This window comes from Portunus trituberculatus, chromosome 32, assembly GCF_017591435.1.
Source record: "Portunus trituberculatus isolate SZX2019 chromosome 32, ASM1759143v1, whole genome shotgun sequence".
NCBI classification, from domain to species: Eukaryota; Metazoa; Arthropoda; class Malacostraca; order Decapoda; family Portunidae; genus Portunus; species Portunus trituberculatus.
Window position 1 is genome coordinate 8,248,182 of NC_059286.1, and position 17,500 is coordinate 8,265,681.

The 17,500-nt window shown below is 43.3% G+C and overlaps 2 protein-coding genes across 2 annotated transcripts in view; one reads left to right on the forward strand and one right to left on the reverse strand.

Annotated features, from left to right (window-relative positions):
• Positions 1–17,500, forward strand: part of LOC123512070 — a 135,500-nt gene that overhangs the window by 69,323 nt on the left and 48,677 nt on the right. The window contains 3 exon segments of the mRNA XM_045268251.1: positions 700–831; positions 11,226–11,360; positions 12,520–12,644. The gene's annotated coding sequence lies outside the window, so the exon portion shown is untranslated.
• The window catches only part of LOC123512069 (acetylgalactosaminyl-O-glycosyl-glycoprotein beta-1,3-N-acetylglucosaminyltransferase-like), a 50,521-nt gene that overhangs the window by 11,769 nt on the left and 21,252 nt on the right, over positions 1–17,500 (reverse strand). The gene's annotated exons all lie outside the window — the stretch shown is intronic.

Below are 17,500 nucleotides of genomic sequence, written 5' to 3' on the forward strand. Positions count from 1 at the left end.
GTTTCCAAAGCCTCAGAGATGATTAGCTGGGTTTTCAAGAGTGTTTCTCTAATTAATTATGTAGAAATCTTATCACTCTGCCTCTAGAACCATAGAAACACCCTTAAAGCAAACTAGTATAATCTTAGATAAAGCCTTTTGATAATAGTGGAGGTGAAGCACAGAAAAGTTTGAGAATATAAGCCTAAGTTACTACCACGACTGTTTTCAAAGGCCACAGAGGTGATTAGCCGGCTTCCCAAGACTCTTTCTCCTGTTAATAATGGGTGATGTTGTTCATTTATCACTAGAAACGTAAAAAAACTAAAATAGATAAATAAAACACGTGTAGATTAATGAATGTAGATATATATTCTGAATCACTTTGTTCTCTCACCACTACGATTGTTTCCAAAGGCCACAGAGATGATTGGCAGGGATCTCAAAAGTCTTGTTAATAATGGGCAATGTTGTTGTATCACTAGAAGCGTGAAATAAAAGGAAAAATACACAAAAAAACATGTTTATATCAATATGGTCATGTTTCCAAAGGCCACAGAGATGATTGGCAGGGATCTCAAGTATGTTCCTGTTGTTGATAATGGATGATATTGTTGAATTATCACTAGAAACAAAAAAAAAAAAAACATGTCTAGACTAAGTGATAAAGATATCTATACTGAAGTCTTTGTTCTCTCACCACTACAGCTGTTTCCAAAGTCCACAGAGATGATTGGCCAAGATGTGAAGAGTGTTTCTCCTGTTAGTAATGAGTCAACCCTCCAATTATCAACAGAGGCGCCACACATACCCACAGGATAAGAGAGGAAGGGGATAAGAGAATCGTGGCATGTAAGTTAAGAAGATAACAGAATCGTGTAGTGTAAGTTAAGAGGAAAAGAGGATCGAATAGTATATAAGAGAATAAGAGGATCGTGTAGTGTAAGTTATGAAGACAAGAGGATCAAGTCGTGTAATTTAAGAAAACAAGAAGATCGAGTCGTGTAAGTTAAGAAGACAAGAGTATCGTGTAGCATAAGTTAAGAAGATAAGAGGATCGAGTCGTGTAAGTTAAGAAGAAAAGAAGATCGAGTCGTGTAAGTTAAGAGAATCGTGTAGTGGTGTTGTCCTGCTTCTGTACAATCTAATGCCTTTAATTTTCCTGGTCGTCTGTGTGGCGTCGACCTTACTTCATTTTTTTTCCCTCTTGTGTTCTGCCTCTTATCATTCTTTCCCTTTCCTTTTCCTTCTCCGTTTCCTAATCTTCCTTTTCCTGAACCGTTTATCTTTTCTTTGTATTCCCTTGTGTTCGTTTTAGTGACTTCTTCTTTTTCCTTCTTATCGTTATCATTGTCTTTTTCCTTTTTTCTTTTTTTCTTTGTCTTTTTTGTTTCCTCCTTTCCTCCTCTCCCTCCTCCTCCTCGTCTTTATTTTTGTTCCTCTTCTTGTTCTTGTTCTTTTCTTATTATTATTATTATTATTATTACTCATATTATTATTATTATTATTATTATTATTATTATTATTATTATTATTATCATTATTATTGTTATTATTATTATTATCATTCTCCTCCTCCTCCTTCTCTTCTTTTTCTAATACTTTTGATTATTGTAAAGTCATGAAGTCGAACATCTTCTTCATACTCCTCCTCTTCCTCCTCCTCCTCCTCCTCTTTCTTCTTGTTCTTGTTCTTCTTCCTCTCCCGACTCCTCCTCCTCCTCCTTAATTATTGTAAAGTAATGAAGTCGAGCATTATCTTCCTCTTCCTCCTCCTCCTCCTCCTCCTCCTCCTCCTCCTCCTCCAGGTCGTTAGGAAAGGTCAGGCTTCCCACAATCCTGTCCATTTCATTTCCTTCATTCGTCAAGTTGTGGCGGTCAACTTCACTTAAGATTCTGGGCAAGGAATTTTATCTTCTCCCCGGCTAATCACCTCTTCCTTCTTCTTCTCCTCCTCCTCCTCCTCCTCCTCCTCCTCCTTCTCCTCCTCCTCCTCCTCCTCCTCCTCTTCTTATATACATAACGCACGCATTGAGTTTTCTTCTTTTTTTTTTCAATCGACGTGCTTTGAATTAATGTATTGTTTGGTTTTGTTCATATTTCTCTCTCTCTCTCTCTCTCTCTCTCTCTCTCTCTCTCTCTCTCTCTCTCTCTCTCTCTCTCTCTCTCTCTCTCTCTCTCTTTCAACAGTAGCATACCACCATTATCATTAAATCTTCTTCTTTTTTCTTCTTCTTCTTCTTCTTCTTCTTCTTCTTCTCCTTCTTCTTCTTCTCCTCTTTATTACCCGACCAGATTCTTGTTGTCTTGTCCAGCCCCTTCCAGCCCAGCCCAGTACAGTCTAGCCCCCTCCAGTCTAGCCCAACCCAGCCCAGTCCACTGCAGTCCAGTCTAGCCTTGCCCACCCTGCCAAGTCCCTACTCAATTCCATCACAGCTTCTCTTCACCCATCTCGCCTCTCAGCCTCTCTCGTTCAATGCTGCGGTGCTGGGAAGGTGCTGTGTCTATGGGGTTGCTGTCTATGGTGGTGCTGTCTCTAGGGGTGCTGTTTCTAGGGGTGCTGTCTATGGCGCTGCTGTTTATATGGGGATGCTGTCTATGGCCAGTATTCTGAAACGCTTCGCTCTCTCACCATCATTGCTTTCTAAGGGTTCCAGTTGAAAAAATCGTGTTTTTAAGGGTATTTTTATGGTTCTAGTAATGTATTGGCAAAATTTCCTGTTTATTAAAGGGTGAAACTGTCTTGAAAATCCGGCTAGCTGTTTCTCTGGCCTTGAAAAATTGTCGTAGTGAGAGAATGAAGCGTTTTCAAGGATGTTTTATGGTTCTGGTGGTGAATTGGCAATATTTCTAGTTTATTAAAGGGTGAAACTGTGAAACTGTCTTGAAAACCAGGCTAGTTGTCTCTGTGGCCTTGGAAAATTGTCGTGGTGAAAGGGAAAGGCGTTTTTTTTAATATGGTTGTATGTTCTTTGGGATATGAAAGCACTGTACCATACCTCCCAGGACACCGCCACTCGCTTTTAAAGAATCACCCAACGCAAGACTCAACACTAACGATTTTTTTATTCATTGAGAGTGATTTGTGTTTAATATGTTTATAGCTCTGAGTGTCTCCCTTCCTCCCACGGCCTCGTTGCATAAGACTTACTACTTTCTCTCTCTCTCTCTCTCATTCGTATTCTGTTCCTCTCTCTCTCTCTCTCTCTCTCTCTCTCTCTCTCTCTCTCTCTCTCTCTCTCTCTCTCTCTCTCTCTCTCTCTCTCTCTCTCTCTCTCTCTCTCTCTCTCTCTCTCTCTCTCTCTCTCTCTGCACGAGTTCACCAGCGTTCCCAATCAGTATCTATTTCTGGCATTCGTATTCTGTTCCTCTCTCTCTCTCTCTCTCTCTCTCTCTCTCTCTCTCTCTCTCTCTCTCTCTCTCTCTCTCTCTCTCTCTCTCTCTCTCTCTCTCTCTCTCTCTCTCTCTCTCTCTCTCTCTCTCTCTCTCTCTCTCTCTCTCTCTCTCTCTCAATCTCGTTCTCTCTCTCTCTCTCTCTCTCTCTCTCTCTCTCTCTCTCTCTCTCTCTCCCTGCTCCTGCTTCTCTGCTTCCCTGCTTCCCTGCTTCTCTGCTTCCCTGCTTCCCTCTTTCCCTGCTTCTCTCTTGCCTGCTTCCCTGCTTCCTGCTTCCCTGCTTCTCTACTTCCCAGCTTCCTGCTTCCCTGCTTCCCTGCTTCCCTGCTTCCCTGCTTCCCTCTTTCCCTGCTTCCCTGCTTCCCTCCTTCCCTGCTTCCCTGCTTCCCTGTTTCTCTGCTTCCCTGCCTCCATGCTTCCCTGCTTCTCTACTTCCCTGCTTCCCTGCTTCCCTGCTTCCCTGCTTCCCTCCTTCCCTGCTTCTCTGCTTCCCTGATTCTCTACTTCCCAGCTTCCTGTTTCCCTGCTTCCCTGCTTCCCTGCTTCCCTGCTTCTCTACTTCCCAGCTTCCTGTTTCCCTGCTTCCCTGCTTCCCTGCTTCCCTCCTTCCCTGCTTCTCTGCTTCCCTGCTTCTCTGCTTCCCTGCTTCCTTGCTTCCCTCCTTCCCTGCTTCTCTGCTTCCCTGCTTCTCTGCTTCCCTGCTTCCCTGCTTCCCTGCTTCCTCCTCCCTGTGACTTGGGCTTCTCAAGGATGGAGGCTTCAATGCACTTATCATTAATTTTCATGTTTTTTGACCTTATGGGAGGACTAGTGCCTTAGTGGATCTTTTTTTCTTCGTTTTCTTTGTTGACCTTATCAGTATTGTTGTTGTTGTTGTTGTTGTTGTTGTTGTTGTTGTTCCTCTATTGGTTCTGAGTTTCCTTTTGTTGTTCTTTTTGTTTTTGTTCTCTTGTGTTTGTATTTTGTGGATCGGTCTTCTCTCTCTCTCTCTCTCTCTCTCTCTCTCTCTCTCTCTCTCTCTCTCTCTCTCTCTCTCTCTCTCTCTCTCTCTCTCTCTCTCTCTCTCTCTCTCTCTCTCTCTTTTTCACACACACACACACACACACACACACACACACACGACTATTTTTCCAAGATTTCATGAATAATTAAAAGACAGTTTATTTTCTCACTACGCCTGTTTTCCAAGGATCAGCGGGGTTTTCAAGAGTGTTTCTCCAGTTAATAATGCAGAAATCTTGTCACTCTGCCTGTAGAATCGTAAAAAAATTAAAAAAAAACTCGTGTCAATTTAAATAAACCTTGAAATAGTGGAGGTGAAACGCACATTTGTTTGAGAATACGAGCTTGAAACGTTGATTTAAACACTTCTCAGACAAATGGCAGATCTACTCCGTCCTCTTCCTTGTATCCAATCCCGCCACAGCCCCAGACAGCCGCATTCCACCTCAATTCGTGGATCCTTTCACTAGCTCCCATGCCAGCCTGTCCCGTCTCACTCCCTGTCACCCTGCCGCCCTGTCACCCTGTCAATCTGTTGCCCTGTCACTGTCACCCTCCCTCTGTTATCAAGGGTGTCTGTGTTCTGACGAAAACTTAATATGTAGCTTCCTCTCTCTCTCTCTCTCTCTCTCTCTCTCTCTCTCTCTCTCTCTCTCTCTCTCTCTCTCTCTCTCTGTCAATCGCCTTGTTTGTCTTGGCTTCTCTCCCTCAGTTCCTGCTTCTCTCTCTCTTTCTCTCTTTTCTCTCTCTCTCTTCTCTTCTCTTCCTCCATTCTTGTTCTCCTCTCCTCTCTCTCTCTCTCTCTCTCTCTCTCTCTCTCTCTCTCTCTCTCTCTCTCTCTCTCTCCATTCTTGGTTATCTCAAAATCTATCAATTAATCTTTCCCTAACTTCCTTTTCTCTTTTCCTTCTCTCCCTCTCTCCTTCCTTCCCTCCTCTCTCCCTTCCTCTCCTCCTCCCTCCCTCCCTCCTTCCCTCCCTTCCTCCCTCCCTCCTCTCAATCAAACTCTTCTCCCCTACAAGATGATTTACTGACACACTCCTCCTCCTCCTCCTCCTCCTCCTCCTCCTCCTCCTCCTCCTCTTCATGCATGGGTCTACAGGTCAGTTGCTGTTGTCCCTTTGTCATTCTGTTTAACCCTTGAGGCGCTGACGGAGTTCCTGAAGGCGAGACAGGTGTTTTGAAGGGCGCGGAAAGCTCCTGAGGGCGTGGCGAGGGGTGGGAGGGTGTGCGGAATGGATAGAAGCGGCAGGGATGGGCAGGGAGAGGCAGGGAGGGACAGGAAGGCAGAGAGAGAGGTGGTCAGGGGGAGGAGCTTGGCTGGTTAGGGGGTTGGAGGAAGAAGAGGAGGAGGAGGAGAAGGAGGAGGAGGAGGAGGAGGAGGAGGAGGAGTGGGTGATGGGTACACAGGAGGAGGTGACGTGTAGAGCAGGAGAAAGAAGAGGAAGAAGGAAAAGGGAGGAAGAAGAGGAAAAGGAGAGATTAGACAGAAGTAGACAGAGATTGGGAGAACAGAGAAGTTAGAGAGAGAGAGAGAGAGAGAGAGAGAGAGAGAGAGAGAGAGAGAGAGAGAGAGAGAGAGAGACAGACAGACAGACAGACAGACAGACAGACAGACAGAGACAGAGACAAACAGAGACGGACAGGCAGACAGACAGACAGACAGACAGACAGACAGACAAACAGACAGACAGACGAACAGACAGACAGGCAGGCAGGCAGGCAGACAGCCAAACAAACAGGCAGACGGGCAAATTAAAGAAAGAAAGAAAGGACAGAGAGAGAGAGAGAGAGAGAGAGAGAGAGAGAGACATACAGACAGACAGACAGACAGAAAGACAGACAAACAGACAGGCAGACATACAGACAAACAGACAGACAGACAGAGAGACAGACAGACAGACAGACAGAGAGGCAGACAGACAGACAGACACAGCACAGGAAGGCGTAATAACCGGATGCACCTGCCGCCTCAATACGTCAAGAAATGGGCTGATGTGGGCGCTGTAATGAGTGGGCGGGGCTGTGGTGGTCAGGAGTCAAGGGCGGGGAGGGGCTGGGACGGCGGGTGGAGACGGGGCGGGGGCTGGCGGGACGGGGAGGGACGGAAGGAGGGAGGGAGGCAAAAGGGTAAGGCAGTCCTGGGAAAACACTGGCCAAGACTAGACTAAAGGACGGATTTATTAAACGTTTCAGTGACTGATTTGTTCTTTAAGCCTTCAGTATAGTCTATTTATTGGCGCAGTGTTCTATCTATTGGTTCAGTATTGGGAGGGAGGCAAAAGGGTAAGGACAGATTTATGAAAGGTTCCAGTGGCTGTGTTTTATTCTTAGCCCTTTAGTTGTCTATTTATTGGTTCAGTGGTCTATTTATTGGTTTGTTTGTCACACTGAACGAAATGTGGAGAGAGAGAGAGAAAAGAGATAGACAGACAGACAAACAGACGGACATACAGACAGATAGAGACAAAAACAGAAACAGAGAGAAGCAGAGATTAAAAAGAAAAGAAAACGAGAAGGGCTGCAATATGTGAGCCACCCAGTAACCTTTGTGACCTTTGAAAGTTGTTGTGAGCGAGTGAAAAGCGTGACACATTGCTGACTCTTGGCTCGCTGATGAAGACAAGCGTTCCGGGGCATTGCACAAGACGAGGCGTGACAAGAGAGCGAGCTGCGAGTCACAATATTTCACCTTTTAATGAGTTTTTCGTGGCGCTGGCAACTTGTGTGTTTCTCTTCGTTTGCAAGGCGTTTTCAGTTTTCTTTCCTTCCACGATGTCTTTGTTTCATTGTGTGAGCTAGGTTAGGTTAGGTTGGGCTGGGTTGGGAAGGGTTAGGTTTGGTTAGGTTAGGTTAGGTTTGGTTAGGTTGGGCTGGGTTGGGATGGGTTAGGTTTGGTTAGGTTAGGTTAGGTTTGGTTAGGTTGGGTTAATTTAGGTTGGGCTAAGTTGGGTTAAGTTGAGTCCCCAGATCTTTTATATTTTCTCTCCCTAGTGTAGACAAACTCAGAACCCTTTGTGTCCAGGACCGAGTGTTGGTTTCCCTTGAGTGGCTTCCAGGATGTCTTGTATGGAGGGAGCAGGAAGTGGCCGGTAATTGAACGAACCACCAGTTATGTGTTCCTTATCCTCTCCCTCGTCCAGGTTCTCGAAACCTTCAACGTTCTTATCTCTACTTTTTGACAGGGTGTAGTGGAAGTTATTGGGTTTTTAAGGATGTTTTTACGGTTCCAGTGATAGTTTAACAGGTTGTAGTGGAAGTTATTGGGTTTTAAGGATGTTTTCATGGTTACAGTGATAGTTTGACAGGTTGTAGTGGAAGTTACTGGGGTTTTCAAGGATGTTTTCACGGTTCCAGTGTTAGTTTGACAGTTTGACAGGCTGCAGTGAAAGTTATTGGGGTTTTTAAGATTGTTTTCATGGTTTGACAGGTTGTAGTGGAAGTTATTGGAGTATTCAAGATTGGTTGCATGGTTAAAGTGGTAGTTTGACAGCTTGACATGTTGTAGTAGAATTTATTGGGGTTTTCAAGGGTGTCTTCGGATTCTAGTGACACTGTGACAGGTTATAGTGGAAGTTAATGGGATTTTCATGATTATAGAAAAAGTTTAACAGTCTCTAGTCATTGGGAATTTGAAGGGTTTTGAAAAGTGTTTATAGTGAATATTACTGAGGTTTTCAAGGGAATTTTCATGTCAGCAACTCTCTCTCTCTCTCTCTCTCTCTCTCTCTCTCTCTCTCTCTCTCTCTCTCTCTCTCTCTCTCTCTCTCTCTCTCTCTTGTCACCCAAGATGTACCAAACCACTCTTTATAACACGCAAAAGACTCTAGTGAACATTTCTTAAGCTCTGTTTCTCTCCTGAGCCTCGAGTCTCAGCTCACACCTGCCTCTTGCTTCTCTGGGATACGAAATTATTCCCCTCACTTTTTTGTCTCGCTGGAAAGGATAAGTGTTGTCATTTCCTGTGAGGCTCGCCATGGCCACACAGAGCTCGTTGGGCCTTGAATTGTCTGAATTTCCCCCCCCCCCCTTCCCCTCATGTTCGTATGTTTTGTTCGTTCTCTATCTCTCTTTTCCTCTCTCTCTCTCTCTCTCTCTCTCTCTCTCTCTCTCTCTCTCTTTCTCTCTCTCTCTCTCTCTCTCCTCTGTTGTGCAATGTCTTGTGGCTACTAGATGTCGCTCTGACCTTTTAGTTTATGAGCGTGAAACCGTGAAACGTTACACTGCTTTACTCTTACGTAGGCCGTTTCCGTCAGGGTCTCCACTGGGCAATAACCTTCACCGCCGCCCTGTGTCTTCTGTTATATATTGATGATTAACCCCTTCAGTACTGGGACACATTTCTATCTTGAGTTTTGTGTACCATCAGACCATTTTATTGACATTAGGAAGGGTCCATGGAGGTCAGAAGGTTAATGGTTAATGGCTACAGTCTTCACTCTTTTAACCCCCTACATAAATTTTTGAAGCTGTGTAAAATCACTAAATAGTAAAAAGAATGAATATAGAAACGCGTTATGGTACTGAAGGAGTTAAGGTGATTTTTTTTCTCATTTTACTTCTTTATTTTTTACCAGTACACTTCCTTCCTCAGTTCCTCACATTACTAGCACGTTTTCCTTCACTGCATCTACAAGGCTTCTCTAAGTTCTCATTCTCCTGCAGTTTACATCTATTTCCAGCAGTCTCCACTTCCCCCACACACTCCTCTCTGTGGCTTTGCAAAATTGTCATAGTGAGAGTCATAGTGAGAGGGGAAGATGTTTATGAATAAGGACGATGCCCTCCCCTCTCACTACGACAATTTTCCAAGGCCACAGGGACAACTAACCGGGTTTTCAAGACAGTTTGTCCTTTTAATAAACTAGAAATCTTGCCAATCTATCACCAGAACCATAAACTTACTCTTAACTCCTTCATTACCATCACACGTTCATTCTGCTTACTATTTGATGACTTTGTACAGCTTCAGAAACTTATGTGGGGAATTAAAATAGTGAAGACTGTGACCATTAATCTTCTCACTTCCATTGACTCTTCTTAATGTCAATGAAATCGTCTAATCACACCTAATACTCGTGGTAAAAAACGCGTCCCAGTACTAGAGGGGGTTAAAAAACACGAATATCTTCAACTGGAGCCTGTGGAAAGCAGTGATGGTGAGAAGGCAAAGCGTTTCAGAACACTGGTATGTCCTATCGGCTTCTTCTACCGGAGTTTGCGTGCTCCCTTAATCTCCCCGCCCACGCCCATCCCCGCCCCTTGACCCCCGGCGCTGGGTGACGTGCGGAGACTGTGGTTAGCATCCCTGCCTTGCCCCTGGCGTGTCCGGGAGCATGGAAGGGACGCGGGCAGGGGATGGTGGTGATGGTGGTGATGGTAGTGGTTGTGGTAGTGGTGGTGGGACCTTGAACTGTCTTCTCTTGTTTTTTTTTTCTTGTTATCATTGTTCTTCCTCCTCCTCCTCCTCCTCCTCTTCTCATCATCATCATCATCATCATCATCATCATCCAACTTCTACTAGAAAATGTTAAACTATCACTGGAACTACGAAAACATCCTTGAAAACCTTAATAACTCCCATTACAACACTAGAAAAATTTTAAACTATCACTGGAACCACAAAAACACCCTTCAAAACCCAAATAACTTCCCCAACACCACCCAATTCTATTCAACACCTTTCAGAATACGTACTACCTCTTAAACTATCACTGGAACCACGAAAAAACCCTTCAAAACCCAAATAATTTCAACTAGAACCTGTCAAACTATCACTACAACCACGAAAACACCCTTCAAAACCCTAACAACATCTACAACACCACCCAAACTTATTCAAACACCCTTCAAAACACATACTGCCTCTTAAACTATTACTGGAACCACGAAAACACCCTTGAAAAACCCTAACAACTTCACACCACCACCCAAACTTAATCAAACACCCTTCAGAACACGTACTGCCTCCAGCAGAACCCGTTACAAGTAGATAAGAGAAGGTTGCAACATCTACCGGCCCCTGACAGCGACGCACAGGGGTAGCGCGCCTTTATCTGCCTCACAGCGCTTGATTACCTTAAGTGTCACGCGCCGAGAGGTGGAATGTGGCTAAGTAGTGTTAATGAGGCTGAATGGAGCGGGAACACAGTATGGGAGACGTTAAGAGTTAATTGTGCAGGTGAAGCTATTTAGATCTGTTGGTTTTTCTGGTACCTTGGCTGTCTGTCTTTATGTCTGTCTGTTTGTCAGTATGTTTGCTTTTTCTTCCGTTTTAAGTGTGTGCGTGTGTGTGTGTGTGTGTGTGTTAGTGGTAGTATTAGTAATGGTAGCAGCAGCAGCAGTAGTAGTAGTAGTAGTAGTAGTAATAGTAGTAGTAGTAGTAGTAGTAGTAGTAGTAGTAGTAGTAGTAGTAGTAGTAGTAGTAGTAGTAGTAGTAGTAGTAGTAGTAGTAGTAGTAGTAGTAGTAGTGATAGTAGTTGTTGTCGTTATTATTATTATTTCTATCATTATTATATTCCTTCTTATTCTTCTCCCTTTTCTTATTCTTATTCTTATTCTTTTCTCTTTATCATTTTCGTCATTATTATTAGTACTATTGTTATTATTACTATTACTATTATCATTATTATCATTACTATTATTATTATTACTATTATCATTATTATTATTGTTGTTGTTATCATCATCATCATCATCACTATTACTCCTATTATCATTATCATTATCGTCTTCTCCTATATTCAAATACTTGGACAACAAACATATACGATTGTATAAAAAAAAAAATGTCCCCCTCCGACCTTCCTCAATATACAAAAACCTTACCATTGTTTCCTTTCCTTCCACAGCATCAAGGCCACCACAGCACCACAGCACCATAGGAAAGCCACACCTCCCCATGCCCTCCCCACACCCTCCACCTCAATGTATCACCGAGTCTGTGGCAGTGATTCAGGAAGGTGAAGACACGACACAGGGATACGGTAACAATGATGTAGATTGGTCAGTGTTCCTCTTCAGTGTCCCTGTGATCTCATGCCCTCGCCTACAGAGTTACCGCCACGCGCTTGATGACACACAAGGCACGAGGAAGTGTTACCATGTCCCCAAGTCCTTGTGTCGTATTTTGAAACGCTTTGCTTCTCACCAGGACTGTTTTCCAAGGCCACATGGGTGATAAGCGGGGTTTTTACAGTTAATGACGTAGATATTTTGTCATTCTGTCTCTAGAACCGTAAAAACACTTTAAAAAATCCTTTATTCTCTCACCACGACTGTTTTCGAAGGCCACAGGGGTGATTAGCGGGGTTTTCAATAGTGTTTTTACAGTTAATAATGTAGAAATCTTGTCAATCTGCCTCTAGAACCGTAAAAACAACTTAACAACGCTTTGCTCTCTCATCTTGACTATTTTGTAGGGTCGCAGAGATGATTAGCCAGGTTTTCAAGAGTGTTTCTTCAGTTGATAATGTAGAAATCTTGTCACTCTGTCTCTAGAACCATAAAAACACCATAAAAAAAAACTCGTGCAAGTCTAAATAAAGCCGTTTGAAAAAGTGGAGGTGAAGCACAGAAGTGTTTGAGAATACGAACTTAAATGTCTCTCGGTCGTCATCTGAATCAGCGTGACAACCTTGATGGACCGGACTTCCGCCAGGTTACTTACAAAGCTCCCTGTAACTTGTCTTTTTTTTACGTACGAGCTGAAATGTTGCATCTCTTACTATCTTTTATCGCTATTTTTATACTAACTGCTCTACTGATCTTGCTAACTGCATGTCTCTCTTCCTCCTGTGGCCTCACTACACAAGGCTTTCTTCTTCCTCTCACCCCTGTTCTGTCCAACTCCCTAATGCAAGAGTTAACCAGTACTCTCAATCATTCATATCTTTTTCTGGTAAACTCTGGAACTCCCTGCCTGCTTCTGTATTTCCATCTTTCTACGACTTGACTTCTTTTAAGCGAGAGGTTTCAAGACGTTTGTCGCAGACTTTTGGCTAATTCAGTTTTATTCTTTAAGGGGACTGGCATTCCAAATGAGACTTTTTCTTATATTTTGTTGCCTTTGGCTGGTTTTCCCTCTTGCATAAAAACACTTTATCTCTCCCTTTTCATTCCTTCTTTTTTTTCCTATATTTACAGAATGCTGTGGTCAAAAAATGGTTAAAAGTCCGCCGTGAAGTAGGCAGCCGCCAGTGCATCACTGGCTCTCTCCATGCATCTTGGAACATGTGCATCATGATATACACGGCCAACAGACGTGCAAGGTACACACTCCTTATATTATACCAAGCGATGCAAAGCTGCCTTGTCTTGTTTCACTCATCACCTTAATTTTCTACATTTTTCAAACACCCTCGTTTTTCACTTGTAATCGATGATTTTCTATTCGGATCAAAATCTAAATGAAAATTGAAAAAAGTTTCGGCCAAAATTTGTGTAGGGCCGTGACGGCCTTGGGCGCCGCACTGGGGGAGAAGGTGGCTGTCGGGTCCCACCTGGGGCCCAAGGCAGGGAACTGGCAGCAGGTCCTTCGTTTCCTTTGCGGCCTCAAGCTTCAGTGATAATCATCCACTTGCAGTGCCTCATACTAGGCAAGGAGTTGCCATAAGCAAGGGATCAATGTCTACCATTCACCAGATGTTGACCAGAGGGGGAAGTCCTTATAGGGAAATAAGGGCTCCTTCCATAGAGTCTGGTGGAGGGTGTCTCTTGATTGTGGTAGCGCTGAGCTGAATAAATCGCCATGAACGAGGGCACGCTGTGCACCATGCACTAGACACTGGCAGTACGAGGGGAGTCCTTTAGAGGTGAGAGGACTCACTTTATGCTAGTGGCTGGGGCGTAGTGTGTGGCACGCTATGCACCATGCACTAGACACTGGCAGTACGAGGGGAGTCCTTCAGGGGTGAGAGGGCTCCCTTCATGTCAGTGGCTGGGGTGTGGTGTGTGGCACGCTGGGCGCCATACACCAGACATTGGCAGTACGAGGGGGGTCCTTCAGGGGTGAGAGGACTCCCTTCATGTCAGTGTCTGGGGTGTGGTGTGTGGCACGCTGGGCGCCATACACCAGACATTGGCAGTACGGGGGGAGTCCTTCAGGGGTGAGAGGGCTCCCTTCATGTCAGTGTCTGGGGGTGTGGTGCGTGGCACGCTGTGCGTTATGCAACAGACATTGGCAGGACGAGGGGGTTCCTCTACCGTTGAGAGGGCTCACTTCATGACAGTGGCTGGGGCGTGGTGTGTGGCGGGTCATTGCTCATGGCGATCCGTGTGAGGCGCGGCAAGGTTGCCTCGTCACTGCTCTCACACCCTTGGGACTGGGATGGACCCTTGGGGAGGAAGGGTTCGGCCCAGTACCAACCAAGGAAAGCACAATTTAAAGAGTTTCGTCATCAACATCGACCGCTTCGTTATCAAGGAATCGCTTCGTGGGAAAATGCTTCGTGGAAAATATTATCGTGGAAAATCGTATCGTGGAAAATATTATCGTGGAAAATCGTATCGCTCGGAAAATATTATCGTGGAAAATCGCATCGTGGGAAATATTATCGTGGAAAATCGTATCGCTCGGAAAATATTATCGTGGAAAATCGCATCGTGGGAAATATTATCGTGGAAAATCGTATCGCTCGGAAAATATTATCGTGAAAAATCGTATCGTGGGAAATATTATCGTGGAGAATCGTATCGCTCGGAAAATATTATCGTGGAAAATAGAATCGTGGAAAACCGAATCGCAGAAAATATTATCGTGGGAAATAGAATCGCGGAAAATCGTATCGTAGAAAATCGAATAGCGGAAAATCGTGAAATTGTTTATTTATTTATTTATTTATTTATCTATTTATCATTTACTTAATAATACACATGTACTGTGCCATAGTGTTATTTGTACTTGTCGATATCATTTCTTTCTCATTTATAATTCAGACTACGTAAAAATGAATGAGAGAGAGAGAGAGAGAGAGAGAGAGAGAGAGAGAGCTGAACTGACGGATGGTTATATAGAAACTTATATCACTTACTATAAAACCAGATTCTCATGAGTATTTTCTCCTGACTTAAGCTCCTATTCCCAAACACTTCTGTGCTTCACCTTCGCTATTTGAAAAGCCTTTATTTAAATTTACACGAGTTTTTAAGGTGTTTTTACGGTTCTAGAGGCAGAGTGACACGCTTTCTACATTATAAACTGGAGAAACACTCTTGAAAATCCCGCTAATCATCTGTGGCCTTGGAAAATAGTCCTGGTGAGAAAGAAAAGCATTTTTAAGGTGCTTTAACGGTTCTAGAGGCAGAGTAACAAGATTTCTACATTATTAACTGGAGAAACACTCTTGAAAACCACGCTAATCTTCTCTGTGGCCTTGGAAAATAGTCCTGGTGAGGAGCAAATCGTTTTTAAGATGTTGAATAAAGCATTTTTAAGAGTGTTTTTTGCGGATCTAGAGACAGAGGGACACGATTTCTACATTATCAACTGGAGAAGCACTCTTGAAAACCACGCTAATCATCTCTGTGGCCTTGGAAAATAGTCGTGGTGAGAGAGTAGAGCGTTTCTAAATACGGACCTTAGCGACGGGTGGCGGCCTCGCGGGTGGCTGGTGGGAGCTTTAAATGTCAATAGCATCACCGCTCCTGTGCTGGACGGAAAGTCTTTGGCGTGAAGCGGGTCAGGAATGCTGCTTGAGTGAAGCGGAGTGCACCTGGTTGTACTGGTGGTGGTGGTGGTGGTAGTGGTGGAAGAGAGTTAGAAGGAATGAAGAAAGAAGAGATAATAGCAACAAGAGGTTAGGAAAACGGAGGAGGAAGTGGTGGTGGTAGAGGAAGATGGAGGAAAGAATTAAGAGATGGGAAGAGAGGAGGAGATAGTGGGTAAAAAGGAATAATAAGAAGAGATAGAGGATAGATAGAAGAAAATAAGGAGTAGAGAAAGAGGAAGAGAAGGAGGAAGAGGAGAATGATAAGGCCAAATAAGGGAAGAAGAAAGATGAGGATGAGAAGGAGGAGGAAGAAGAATGAGCAAGAGATAAAGACACGAAGAAAAAATTAATGAAGAGAGAGAGGAAGGAGAAGAAGGAGGAGAGGAGGAGGAGGAGGAGGAGGAGGAGGAGGAGGAGGAGGAGGAGGAGAACAAGAACAAGGAGGAGAAGAGGGAGGGGAACACAGTAGCAGTTCTAGCACCACCACCACCACCACCACCACCACCATCGTTCCGTTAGGTGGCGCGGCCTTCAGAGTGCCGCTAAACAACCTTACCTAATTCTTTTTCTTTTCTTCCTATTGTTATTTATTCATTTATTTACATTTCTCTCTTTTTCTTTCTTATTTTTTGCCATCATTTTTTTTCCTTTCTTTTTTTTGTGTGTTCATTCATTTATTTTCTTTACGTTTTTTTTTTTTTTGGTTTCAAGTTTTTCTTCTTTCATTCGTTCATCTTTTCTTTTTTTTTCTTTATTCGTTTCTCTTCTTTTTTTATTTCATTTTTCCTCGCTCATTTTATATTTTCTTTTCATTTTATCTTTACAGTTAATTCATTCATTTTCTTGCTTTTCTTTTGTTTATTTCTAGGAGTGGTTTTTTTTCATCATTCCAGTGGTAGTTTGACAGGCGGCAGTGGAAGTCATTGATGTTTTTAAAGATCATTATCATCATCATCACTATTATCACCATCATCATCTTCAACATCATCATCACCATTATCATCATCATCATCATCATCATCATCATCATCATCATCATCATCATCATCATCACCATCATCATCATCATCATCATCATCATCATCATCATCATCATCATCATCATCATCATCATCATCATCATCATCATCATCATCATCATCATCATCATCACCATCATCATCTGCTTTCCACCATCATCATCATCATTTTGTATCATCATCATTTTTTATCATGTTCTTCTCTTTCTTTTTATTGTAGGGAGAGGACCAGCCAAGGGAAAAAAAAAAGATTAAAGAAAAGGCCATATTGAGTGCTGGCTCTCTCCTAGTCTATGTCTCTATCATTTTACAGGTAAATAAACCTTTTCAGTACTGGGACATACTTTTACCATGAGTTTTGAGTGAAATTAGGCATTTTATTGACATTAGGAAGAATCTGTGGAGGTCAGAAGATTAATGGCCAGAGTCTTCACTATTTCAAACCACCACATAAGTTTCTGAAGCTATATAAAGTCACCAAATAGTAAGCAGAGTGGATATGGAAACGCGTCATGGTACTGAAGAGGATAACAATGCTTCTTAACACTGCTTTCCCTTAAACGGAGACAAAAACACACATGACAACTTGACCAATCATCTCTGTGGCCTTTGAAAACAGTCCTGGTGAGAGAGGCGAGCTTTTCTAGACACGAGCACAATTAGAAGGTCTTTGTCTAATTATTCTTATGTTGTATATCTTCCTCTTTTATTTTCTTAACTTTCTCTCTCTCTCTCTCTCTCTCTCTCTCTCTCTCTCTCTCTCTCTCTCTCTCTCTCTCTCTCTCTCTCTCACTAAAATATTCTTGTTTTATATGTCTACCTCTATTCTATTAGCTTCTTTTCCTTCTCTCTCTCTCTCTCTCTCTCTCTCTCTCTCTCTCTCTCTCTCTCTCTCTCTCTCTCTCTCTCTCTCTCTCTAAAACAGCTGTCCTCCAACCTGTATCATCCTTTTTTCTCCTCATCGTCTCCTCTTACTAAGCACAAAACACCAATTACTCTTAACCAAACCAAAAGAAAAGAAAAAAAAGAGAAAACTCGAGGCTCCAGGGACCAGTTTAGCCGAGAAGGGGGAACCGATACAAGTCTTAAATATTACTTGAGTTAGCTTCCTTTTACAGCTGACGCGTTCTTATTATCATTTTCTCCTTACTATCGTGTCGCGAGGTCTGTTTGGTGCGTCTCGGCTACCAGTAAACGCTCTCTCTCTCCTCTTATAAGCATTGGTTCTCCCTGTGTGTTGATTTAGACAGCCTCAGATGACGTTAACCTCTCAGTGCTTATGATGTGTTTCCATATTCATTCTGCTTACTATTTGGTGGTTTTAGACAGCTTCAGATACTTTCATGGAGGGTTGAAATAGTGAAGACTGTGGCCATTAATCTTCTGACCTTCATAGAT